Source organism: Argopecten irradians, chromosome 2 (genome assembly GCF_041381155.1).
Source record: "Argopecten irradians isolate NY chromosome 2, Ai_NY, whole genome shotgun sequence".
Classification (NCBI taxonomy): Eukaryota; Metazoa; Mollusca; class Bivalvia; order Pectinida; family Pectinidae; genus Argopecten; species Argopecten irradians.
The window spans coordinates 30,363,967-30,377,797 of record NC_091135.1 but is presented as its reverse complement, the minus strand read 5'-3'; the positions used below and the strand labels follow the sequence as shown (position 1 = coordinate 30,377,797).

Sequence of the window (13,831 nt, the reverse complement as noted above, 5' to 3'; positions counted from 1 at the left end):
ATTCTGTACTTTAATCGGTGATGTAAATGAACTTTTTACAAGATGTCGGTGTCTTTGATCACCTGTTCATGTTATTTATTAGTGTCTCGTCATCAAATCGTTGAATTAAATATAAAATCTTACTATTTATGGAAGTTTTATCAATGTAGGTCCATTTTTAAACTTTAGACATGGACAGTGACCTCGTGTCTAGTCTTTATAGTGTTGTACATTGCATATATGTTCACTTATGTATCCTAACCGCGAACGACTTGTCAGGTTTACCACCAAGATGTAGATTAGTAGGTGGGTAGTATAACATTATAATTATCTCCCCTTGTCCTGTTTAAGTTTTAATATTAATACTGTTACTGATACTGTCCTAATTAGCGCCACGTCATGTATTAGCATGAGTGCCTAATGAACTCATGAAGCGTGGTAGTCTTGTCGGATCCCAAGTTTAATTTTATTAATTGTACGTACGGTAGCGTGTCCCTGGTCCGTTCAATGATGTAAATGAATTTAAACTACAATTCATTCCATTAAAACAGGAAAAAAATGTCAAAATATCAAACACTAAATAAAATAATTAATAAATGATTCACAAGGCTGTAGCTACATGTAAATTGTACTTTAGTTATATATGTACACACTACTTTTTTATTGAAGTGCCCGTGGTACTTCAAGCTAAGATCAGCTAAGAAAAACGCATGGTATCATTTTAGAAGAAATAACAATGGTTCAAAATGTCTTTTTTATTTCCATCAAAGTAATTGAAATTGTATATTACATTTTCAAAATAAAAATCAACACATCCGCTGTTAAAGCCAACAAGATAGAATACAGCGATCAATAGAAAAAACATATCCAATGAAGTCACCAATTTAGATAAATTATATCCAATAAAGCGACCGAGTTTAGATAAATCATATCCAATAAAGCCACCAATTTAGATAAATTATATCCAATAAAGCGACCGAGTTCAGATAAATCATATCCAAAAAAGCCACCAATTTAGGATAAATCATATCCAATAAAATCACAAATATTAGATAAAATCAAATCCATTGAACAAAAAACAGTTTTAGATAAACCGTATCCATAATCCAATAAAGTCACCAGTATTTACATGTATCAAATGTAACGTGTGTCTACTGTCTATATGATAAAACACCCCATATTGTCATTAAAGTACATTAAGTCATGTACATAAAATGTAAAAATCTACTACAAACTTTAACAAAAACAAGCATTATCAGATCTGATAACTTACCTTGATCGATTTACTAACCGGGATAAGTGTTTCACTGCAAGGTAAATCCGTGCACCTGTGTCCTACTTATATTTATGATGCTGACCCAGGGACACATGTAAGTGTTTTGAACAATGACCAGGGGCTTGTGACGTAGACAGCGGTTTAGTGTTCTAAAATTAGCCTTTAGATGTCCATCAAATAAAAAATAAAATGGCACGCGACCCGAGTACGTAGCGTTAAATCCGACTATAACCTTTTGTAGATGAGTGTATATAACAATATATTGTATAACTGATGATCTAGATATATACGACAGGTAATGGATAACCTAATGATATGTACTGTACAAATGTATTTGTAATAGGACGCATGTTTTAATTGGATTTTCAATCAATATACAAATCTATACTATGGCATGGACCCCAGGACTTGTTTCTATCTATTTACTAAATGTTTGACATAACCAACAGTGCATACATTATGTATTCCCAATCCAGTGACGGTATTGTCCTCGACAAGAAATAAAACGATGCTTTTGAAAGTATCCTTATAAATGTAATGAATTTCTAAATTCTTATAAATATTTACAGCAAATTTCCATTTATATAATTAGGATTCCAACCCGGGAACTCTACACGACTGCATTATATATAGCTGTTATATACACGTTGAATAAGAGAATTTGTCTTTCGACGAACACCTCTATTTAGTACTTCGTGTAGTATTCATGTATATATTTTTAAGATTAATTAGTTCATGTAATACATTAGGATATTTTAATAGGTTTATCTTTTTATTGACTCCTTGTTGATATTTTTTATATTGATTTGGTATAACATACATATTCATGAAAATAGATATGAGCCATGTTGCAAGTTTCACGAGTCGCTAGGACATTTGGCAGTGGGTTATCTGTATAATACAGTACACTGTGACACATCATGGTTTTGTTTAGTTAACTTTCTTACTCAGTAAAAAAATGCATAAACAATTATAACCTAGCGCCCGTCAAAGGGACGAAACGAACGTATTCTAGATAGCGAGGACTACAACGAGACCATACGTTCCATGATAAATAAGTGATTTATAAATGTGATGAGGTATATATATATAAGATACTTTTCAACACCACGCGACATTCTTAAAAATACATTCAGTCATTCTTCCTATGTTTTGCTATTGATTAAGATTTCGAAGTACATATGTAATGAAGCCAATTAATATATTCTTAATTAAAACGTCAAGACAGAATCACGCTTGACAGTTTCAATGTGTTACTGTATCTGTCAGAATACAGGTAGATTCTATAAATAAAGGTGATGGCTGTGACACTTCTATTGCTTCCATTGATAATTAATGATTGTGTTATTATATATTATGTAATATCACCAGAGTTTATTTGACAAATATATATTTGGAGCTTCTCATTTTGCACTTGTCTATATTGTCAAAATTAAATCTAGTATCAGTTCATTTTACTCCAATCCATGCCAGCACAAATTTCATGTCACAGTATACATTGTAAATACATTAATTAGGTATCTTATTTACATAAATAAGATAAGATAGTTACAGCGTATGTGTATTTAAACCTTACATTTCATTACAGGGGTCTGAGATATAGTTACAGTGTATGTGTATTGAGACCTAACATTGTATTACAGGGGCCTGATATATGGTTACAGTGTGTGTGTATTTATACCTAACATTGTATTACAGGGGCATGAGATATAGTTACAGTGTATGTGTATTTATATCTAACATTGTATTACAGGGGTCTGATATATAGTTACAGTGTATGTGTATTTAGACCTTATATCGTATTACAGGAGTCTGGGATATAGTTACAGTGTATTTATACCTAACATTGTATTACAGGAGTCTACGATATAGTTATAGTGTATGTGTATTTATACCTAACATTGTATTACAGGAGTCTTCGATATAGTTACAGTGTATGTGTATTGATACCTAACAATGTATTACAGAGGCCTGATATATAGTTACAGTATATGTGTATTTATACCTAACATTGTATTACAGGAGTCTTCGATATAGTTATAGTGTATGTGTATTTATACCTAACATTGTATTACAGGAGTCTTCGATATAGTTATAGTGTATGTGTATTTATACCTAACATTGTATTACAGGAGTCTTCGATATAGTTATAGTGTATGTGTATTTATACCTAACATTGTATTACAGGAGTCTTCGATATAGTTACAGTGTATGTGTATTTATACCTAACAATGTATTACAGAGGCCTGAGATATAGTTACAGTATATGTGTATTTATACCTAACATTGTATTACAGGAGTCTTCGATATAGTTATAGTGTATGTGTATTTATACCTAACATTGTATTACAGGAGTCTTCGATATAGTTTTAGTGTATGTGTATTTATACCTAACATTGTATTACAGGAGTCTTCGATATAGTTATAGTGTATGTGTATTTATACCTAACATTGTATTACAGGAGTCTTCGATATAGTTACAGTGTATGTGTATTTATACCTAACAATGTATTACAGAGGCCTGAGATATAGTTACAGTTAAATGTGTATTTATACCTAACATTGTATTACAGGGGCCTGAGATATAGTTACAGTGTGTGTGTATTTAAACCTAACATTGTATTACAGGGGCCTGATATATGGTTACAGTGTGTGCGTATTTATACCTAACATTGTATTACAGGGGCCTGAGATATAGTTACAGCGTATGTGTATTTAAACCTAACATTCTATTACAGGGACCTGAGATATAGTTACAGTAAATGTGTATTTATACCTAACATTGTATTACAGGGGCCTGATATATAGTTACAGTGTGTGTGTGTATTTAAACCTAACATTGTATTACAGGGGCCTGATATATGGTTACAGTGTGTGTGTATTTATACCTAACATTGTATTACAGGGGCCTGAGATATAGTTACAGCGTATGTGTATTTAAACCTAACATTCTATTACAGGGACCTGAGATATAGTTACAGTAAATGTGTGTATTTATACCTAACATTGTATTACAGGGGCCTGAGATATAGTTACAGTGTGTGTGTATTTAAACCTAACATTGTATTACAGGGGCCTGATATATGGTTACAGTGTGTGTGTATTTATACCTAACATTGTATTACAGGGGCCTGAGATATAGTTACAGTGTATGTGTATTTAGACCTAACATTGTATTTTAGGGGTCTGATATATAGTTACAGTGTATATGTATTGATATCTAACATTGTATTACAGGGGCCTGATATATAATTACAATGTATGTGTATTTAGACCTTACATCGTATTACAGGGGTTTGGGATATATTTACAGTTACAGTGTATGTGTATTTATACCCAACATTGTATTACAGGGGTTTGGGATATAGTTACAATGTGTGTGTATTTATACCTAACAATGTATTACAGGGGCCTGAGATATAGTTACAGTGTATGTGTATTTATACCTAACATTGTATTACAGGGGCCTGAGATATAGTTACAGTGAATGTGTATTTAAACCTTACATTGTATTACAGGGGACTGAGATATAGTTACAGTGTATGTGTATTTATACCTAACATTGTATTACAGGGGCCTGAGATATAGTTACAGTGTATGTGTATTTATACCTAACATTGTATTACAGGGGCCTGAGATATAGTTTCAGTGTATGTGTATTTATACCTAACATTGTATTACAGGGGCCTGATATATAGTTACAATGTATGTGTATTTAGACCTTATATCGTATTACAGGGGTTTGGGATATAGTTACAATGTATGTGTATTTAGACCTTACATTGTATTACAGGGGTTTGGGATATAGTTACAGTTACAGTGTATGTGTATTTATACCCAACATTGTATTACAGGGGTTTGGTATATAGTTACAATGTGTGTGTATTTATACCTAACAATGTATTACAGGGGCCTGAGATATAGTTACAGTGTATGTGTATTTATACCTAACAATGTATTACAGGGGCCTGAGATATAGTTACAGTGTATGTGTATTTATACCTAACATTGTATTACAGGGGCCTGAGATATAGTTACAGTGTGTGTGTATTTATACCTAACATTGTATTACAGGGGTCTGAGATATAGTTACAGTGTATGTGTATTTATACCTAACATTGTATTACAGGAGTCTGATATATAGTGACAGTGTATGTGTATATATACCTAACATTGTATTACAGGGGTCTGATATACAGATATAGTGGGGTTAGTTATGATATTGACAACTGGCGGTGATGATGTACATTTATTAATATACATGTAGTACACTTTTAAGGACCAGAGATACGAGACACTGTGTTTTTTAGAATTACTAAATAATTTAAGTTTGTTTCCTGGTAATTTCACTTCCTTGTAAGATATCCCAATCACGCGCACCTGACACCATCGTACTACGTCAGTGACGATACATGATCCATCTGCTGTAGACGTGAACAGTGGATTTACAGGATTGAATTAATATCGACATACATAGCGATTTATATCATTACAAGTTTTAAACCCCTGGTGCATATAATACTACATTGACAGATACCTGGGTGTGCTAACCAAATCAAAGGCTTTTGGCTCTATAGACATTTTTGTCTCACTATATATAGAGAAAAATGTCAACGTCAAACGCTTGTGGTTAGATCTGATATGGTAATCACAACTATGGAAAAATTTAGAGATATGGAAAAAAATTAAAACCATGACATTGATATCAAAAGAGTTGAAAAAACCCAAAATATCTGTTTCTTCAAACTGTTGACACGTCAAGAATGGATGCCATCGACTTTGTGTTCAATATTGCATTATTGTGAGAAATGAATTATGATCTCTAACCTTTGAACTTTAACCAAACGGATCTTACAGATTTTGAGTACTCTAGAAGCTCCCTAACGTTTAAAGCGTCAATGTATACAATAGAGGCTATGCTTACATTAACCACTGGTCGCGTGTTGTTTCTATGCAAGTATACAGCAAGTTTCGTCACAACGATAAACACCGGTGGTTTGGGATGCTTGGATCAAAGACAATAAGTAATGGAAAGCTCCATCATTTTAAAACAATCATTTAGAAAAGGATACAAAGGGGAGACAATCTAAGGCGAGGAACATAACATGGCAACTTTGTGAGATCGAAACAGAAAAAATTGTTACACTGTACACGTACGTATATCTAGTTCACGTAAAGGTCATACAACGGTGGTTTTTCTCCAGGTTCCTTGGCGTTTCTCTACTTATCAACCTGGCATGACCATGGCTGTTAAAGTAAAACTTATCAAACTAAAACCTAAGCATTCGACGAGTACACTTTATGGAAAAGATGGCCTACTGTGATAAAGCATTGCTGAGCTTACATATTATCTTTTTCTATATCCCGAACGTAAGGGCATGGGGGTCTTGGATGAAACCAGAGTGTTCGGAGAAAACACATGTGACCCATCTGATCATTCCACCTCCATGTCGGGATTCTAACCTCACTCGCTAGGTTAAAAATAATCAAATGAGACAAATGCAGATTTTTTTTTTCAATATCATATGACAAGCAATCAGAAACCTTAGAAACCGGTGTTACATACTCACGCGATTATTGATAAGTGTCAATCTCATATTTTAGCTACGTAAAATGTACATACGACTATTACGATAACAGATACAACTTTGAATTAAAGAAATACATGTGTGGGGAAACATTATAGCTACAGCTGTATGTGGCAGTTTCAACTATAGATATATATTTAAAGTTGAAACGAATGGCGTGATAGATAAAATGTGAACCCTCGTGTTATTGGCAATCAAACGCTATATACTGTATTAGACGAAATGATATGTGGTTCTAGTTAAAAGAGAATTAATCTGAGATAAGGGGCTCGTAAACAAAGAGAAAAATAAGCTGAGATAAGGGGCTCGTAAACAAAGAGAGAAATAAGCTGAGATAAGGGGCTCGTAAACAAAGAGAGAAATAAGCCGAGATAAGAGGGCTCGTAAACAAAGAGAGAAATAAGCTGAGATAAGGGGCTCGTAAACAATGAGAGAAATAAGCTGATATAAGGGGCTCGTAAACAGAGAGAGAAATAAGCTGAGATAAGAGGGCTCGTAAACAAAGAGAGAAATAAACAGAGATAAGGGGGCTCGTAAAAAGAGAGAAATAAACAGAAATAAGGGGGCTCGTAAACAAACAGAGAAATAAGCTGAGATAAGGGGCTCGTAAACAAAGAGAAAAATAAGCTGAGATAAGGGGCTCGTAAACAAAGAGAGAAATAAGCTGAGATAAGGGGGCTCGTAAACAAAGAGAGAAATAAGCTGAGATAAGGGGCTCGTAAACAAAGAGAGAAATAAGCTGAGATAAGGGGCTCGTAAACAAAGAGAGAAATAAGCTGAGATAAGAGGGCTCGTAAACAAAGAGAGAAATAAGCTGAGATAAGGGGCTCGTAAACAAAGAGAGAAATAAGCTGAGATAAGGGGCTCGTAAACAAAGAGAAAAATAAGCTGAGATAAGAGGGCTCGTAAAAAGAGAGAAATAAACAGAGATAAGGGGGCTCGTAAAAAGAGAGAAATAAACAGAAATAAGGGGGCTCGTAAACAAAGAGAAAAATAAGCTGAGATAAGAGGGCTCGTAAAAAGAGAGAAATAAATAGAGATAAGGGGGCTCGTAAAAAGAGAGAAATAAACAGAAATAAGGGGGCTCGTAAACAGAGAAATAAGCTGAAATGGAGGGAGGGTTCGAAAACATCTATTGATAATGATAAAACAATTTACATGTTGATAACTTCACCACAATAATATTGATCTCATGCATCACAAATTTCATGCTCTCTCCTAACTCTCCTTCTGTAGTGTGTTAAGTGGGTTCTTTATTTATGTATTCAGAATTTTTATGTTACGACCTCAAATGACATAATTCTCCAGGCTGTTTAAGTAATATGCATATGATTAAGTAAATTACCACCAGTTGCCACAGGGGAAAATATACAACACAACTTTGCTCATTTTGAGTTTACCAGCTAAATGTTTACAATGAGACATAGAACTTAAAAAGTTTATTTTTTTTAGGATGATTTACATAATACACACAAGTGAGTTGTTTTACCTGGCCAGAACAAAAGGAAAATGTATATAAATGGAGATACATTACTTTGCAGAATGTCGTAACCTTTTAAAACACTTAAGATTCTGGGGAGGCACGTGTAACTACATGTAGCGTATACTACAGGACATAGTTTGCATTCTAAAGTGTATATATGTATCTTTATGACTAAATACATATCATATTAAATAGATATATAGAATCTACTTACCACAACAATGATCATATATCCCAAATAAAGAAACTTTCCACGTTTTTTTTCAGATAAACACGATATTATGAAATATCCTCACGGTGAAGTTTGCACAGTTCTGTAAAAATACTCAATTCAGGCCTTCAAACCTGGAAACATTTAAAAGCTGCTGTACATGCAGATGGTTATCACACTAAACACTGAGTCGGAATGCTGAATTAAATCCGGAAAGACTGGAACGGCGGATGACATACCTGTATATAATATCCGATAATCTCTGTCCTCCGAGGGACATGTCGTCCTAATCAACCAAAAATACCATCCTGGATTCCCGAATCACCATAGTACATGTACATAGGTAGTATATATATACATGTACAATCGCCGTAGGCTTGCGTGATTTGTATGTCACAAGTTCTAATTTCTTAAAGTCTATAGATATATATGTCAAATTCACATTTCTTCCATAAATAAACAAGCGTTGGCGAATAGAAACCGTCAGCAACAGTCAGAGTATCAAACCTTTATTGGAGACAGGTGTCTCCAAATATAGCTCCACGTGGAGTCAGTATACAGAAAGGTTCCTTATGTATGCATGTACATATATATATATAGTAGCTCCATATTTAAAACGTGACGCCTGTGTTTCACTGTACAGCAAAACTAATAAGCTCACTGACCATTGCATATTAATTACATAAGCATTCAGTCGTTTATACACTGCATTGGTGTACAATATACGTGTGTAGGCCGACCTGAATTACCATAGCCACTTCACACAGTATGCATGTACATCTAAACGGATTAATTAAATACCATTGTTAATTGTATAATTAATACATGTATGCACATGTAGGTATATAAAAAAGGAATTAACTAGAGGCGAGGTCAAACTGACCAGGTCATCGCCTTGTCCTGTGAGGCTAATTAGGATCATTATTGTGCAATTAACCGATCCATTCATGTAATACATGTATACTGTTTAACGCCTGTTGACTATCATTGTCGTTTTAGGGAGACATTTCCATTAAGCAGAGGATTATTATTGTTGTGCATTTGTCATGCATTATCCAAATTTCTTACAGTTTTGCAAGTGCACGGGTAGGGATTAAGGGAAAGTTCGATGAATTAATTAAGAAATTCTTAGACAAAGTAAAGTGCTAAACATTTGTGACATCAATTTATTAATTTATTTACATAAAAACAGTCTAATGTACAATGTATATGTAACTACAAATACACTAAGGAACAGACATCTAACACTTTGAAATCTGCACACACTATCAAGTCACTATGACTGGCAGCCCTTGATCGAATGTACGTAATCACAATCAATCGAGTACAGGATATCGCAGTATGACTTATTACCCTACAAATGAATACCATTAATCCAACATATTATCAAAAGAAAAGCTATAGATACTGTTTGATTGTTGAAATGCTTGGCCGATTTTTAAAAAATGATTCTTGGTACGAAATCGATATGTTAGCCGTATAGGAGCGGGTCAGAAAAGGCCGAGCCATGCCCACATATCGGGTACCCGGAAGTGATCCTGGGGCTCATGACCACCTTTTTCGTACAAATGAATTGATCGAGGTCAATGACATTAAACTCACACGAGAACAGGTATCCAAGAGTACCAGCCGTCTCTTTTATGACTGTTATACATTATTCTTCATGCCAGTTTTCACAATGTTAATCGTTTTACCTAATTTAACCAATCCGTTCTAATATATTTTACAAGTTGTTGTTATAGTACTTATAATCATTTCACACAACATTATGTACTGAATTATAGTATGTATCCTTTACATACTTGATATATTCTGTTTTCTTTTAATATACATATCCATATAAGCAATTGCTATTGCGTTTAGCGGATATAGTCACCTCTTAAATACGAGTACCAAATACGAAATATGCAGTCGGACTTAATGACCACGAATTTGATCATTGTAACGCACTGTTTCTTGCTTTGTTGATGTGTAACAGCATTGAAATCAAGGAAGTTGATAATGTCAGTGACCTTGAGCATGTTAATATTGTCTGACTACTTCCTGTTTGTATGAAACGCTAGTCATGCTACATGAATGCTTAGAGACTAACAGCTACACAAATGTCCACTCATTACTATCGGAATGTTATTGAGAGATATAAGTCGTTCCTGTAAATATGTCCTGTTACTTAACCTGATATACCTCAAAGAGGAATGCTCCTGTGACCACTTTCAAACGAACGCTTAAAGGACATAGATTTAGAATGACGAGATCTACCCACATATTTGTCCCACCTTGATGACGTATTGACGCAATGACGTCGCGTGGCTGAATATTTAAGACATCATAATATTTATTAAAATGACAACTTTTGGCACATAGACACGCAGTCATTAATTATGGTGACTAATGTGTTTAATGATGTGTGAAATATCAATTCTGGTATGGTGATATTTACTTCCGGACAGATATGGTGTATAGTCCTCTGTATAAGAAATCTTACCTTGTTATGTATTAGTGAAGTGTTCAATTAAATAAGTTTTGCTAATAACTAAGAAAAAAAAACTATTCGCAGAGGAAATTATTCTCTTATGGAAACAATGTCATTAGAAGTTTATTAGACCTGCTTTCGAAGATACCATTTAGTTTACACAAAGCAGCTTGTGAAAGGGATGCGTTGTGTACGTACTACTTGTACCTCCAAATTAAGTACACGTAAATTATAAAGTAAGTACACAGGAATCTGTACTTCTCAAATTAGCAAGTACTTAGCAAAGACACGTTATTTACAATTTTTGATATGCGATACAAAATTACACTTTACTTGTTCTTATCAAATGACGAGTCAACATTCGTAATGAATTTTACCCATTAAAGATCTAATTAACTTGGTTTAATGAGAGTAATCTAGTTGTATTTTTACATTTCACGGAATCACGACGAAAACAGATTTGTTATTCTATAAGGTATTCCGTGAGTTGTATGCAGGCCAATGAGTTGGATGTGTGTTGATTGTCGGCCGCTCAATTGTGTTAAATTCCAATCAGCCAAATAAATGAATAAACACGCCTTTCTAAATATCTTTATTTGCTACACTGATTGTGTTAGGACAGAGCTCGACAAGCCAATGGCGCACTAAATTTTAAACACGGAACATATTTAGTGGCAGGAACACCACGAAACACACAAACACCTGACTGAGTCGGAATCTGCATCCATCATGGCTGACTTGGCTGACTAGGCTCAAGTTTTCAGACCATGAAATACACCCCATGCGATGTGAAATGTTCAGTAGATAGTACATGTAGCGTTCAGTAGTCTGATGTAGGATTAACTGTCGGTCTGGTGTATTTTGTTTATCATAAAAATGTTTATGTAAACAGTTTTTTTTAGATTGACAGGTTTACTCAAAAATGAATATTACATGACTCGTGAAATATGACAGATAAACAAGTTTATTATCAAAAATGTATGGTAGGGAAAAATCATGTAAATATGTAAATTAACATATTAAGTGCCTTAACAATTTATGCAAAGTATTATTGTAAAGCTAACAGATACCTTTTAAAACATGTGTGAGTACATGTAATGGGATCTTGTTATTACCGCCCTGTCTAAGATCTAGCGTATTTAACACACGATTGGACGAAAAGCCGCTAAATGGGGAATTGAAAAGGTTAGTTTGTTCAACTGTTAGTTAGGTAACTGTCATACTTATTGATTTAACTTTTTTTGGTAACAAAATGGCGAAAATCTTGAATCGTCCAAGAAAGCATGCATTGAGATTTTGTATATCTACATGTATTCACAGAACGTGATTCTCGTCGGCAAATATTTAGAAGACGAAATATATTACGGCTTTTAGGCGCATTTTCATGACGAAAAACTGATATTTTAAGATACATGTACACATGTAGTTGATTATCACCTTTTCGAGGCCAAATACTTTTTATTAAAAGTTATATTTTATGCTGTTTTCGCTCTATAAACTGTTGTCAAACATACAAAGCGGGACTGTGGATTCATCAGATCCATAAAAGCACCAACAAGGAGTTGTATCACGTGACAACTTCGGTGATATCCGTCCTGATCGGAAAAAATCGGAACAGCTCGGCACCTTCCGTGCTGTATTTTTTGGGTATAATAGAAAAAGAAAATATAAACTAATGCTCACCACTGGATATGCTAGAACATCCAATGTATGTTAACACAAATGTATGTCAAAAATATGACAACCAATGCTTAAATAACATATAGGGCGGCATTTCAATATTTAGGAACACTAAACATGAAACGAAGACTAGCTTTGAGAAATAAGTTCAACAACTGTTTTTGTGGCAAAAAATGCAGATTTGTGGAAATGCATTTAAAATACAGTTACGTGATAATTTTAACATTTTTTGCTCTCCAAAAAACATCATTTTCTTTATGCTCAGATGGTATTTTAACGTTGAAAAAGTGCATTGGTATTACATTGTAGTAGGAACCTCCGTTTTATAAGCCATATTGCGAGATATCATTTACAACCGCCATGTGTACGACAATGTCAAAAAAGACTCAATGCGCTTGCTTTTGAATAATCGAATCCGGTTAAAGGAACTCTAATTGTACCTGCATTGTATAGACACTAGTTAACATAATGGCATGGCTATTTTGTGACAGAAATATATTTTGAACCATGTGAAATATACAGTTTTTCGGATATTTTGCAAAAAAAAATTACAAGCCACACAACAATTTACGATTCAAATAGTTACACCTAATGTTATCCTCAACGCATAACATTGTTTAGTATCTTAGTTATGTTTAAGTACACCGTGAAAAGTAAAATATAGGCATACTCCATATCACTAGTATAAACAGACTATTACCTTAATGTTCAGCATGTAAGAGTGGGATAGCGTGCCCGTGTGGGTGTCCTTGGTTGTATGCCTTATTGAGACAGCTCTATGTAATGGGCAAAGGTATTTATCATTGTTAAAGATATCATAAAACACCATTCTCCAAATAGTAAAAGTTTAAACCATTGAAGACGTTACTTCAGTCAAAGCTTTAAAATAATTCTCATAAATTATGTGTTTGAAACGCAAATAGATTCCCAATAGCCGATTTCTATCATTTTCTTAGACATACATTTGAGTTTTTATATATGGTTAATGCGTTACTAGCCGGAGGCGTGTGGTATTTCTCCGATGGCATTAACACCTCTATCTTATACACTGAAAAAAAAATAAAAATAAAAAAGAAACTCAAACGATATTTTTTTCAACTAAATGTGAACACTGTTATAGTATACAATATCATTAGAAACA

At 33.9% G+C, this 13,831-nt stretch overlaps 1 protein-coding gene across 3 annotated transcripts in view; it reads right to left on the bottom strand.

Moving 5' to 3' along the window:
- The window catches only part of LOC138315103 (adenylate cyclase type 2-like), a 57,206-nt gene that overhangs the window by 31,329 nt on the left and 12,046 nt on the right, over nt 1-13,831 (bottom strand). The window contains exon 1 of one of the 3 annotated variants that reach the window (XM_069255846.1): nt 8,541-9,172. The exons of 1 other annotated variant lie outside the window; for it this stretch is intronic. The gene's annotated coding sequence lies outside the window, so the exon portion shown is untranslated. Of the gene's footprint in view, nt 1-1,252; nt 1,418-8,540; nt 9,173-13,831 lie in introns of those variants that run through there. One more of the 3 variants, XM_069255848.1, reaches the window with a different exon arrangement.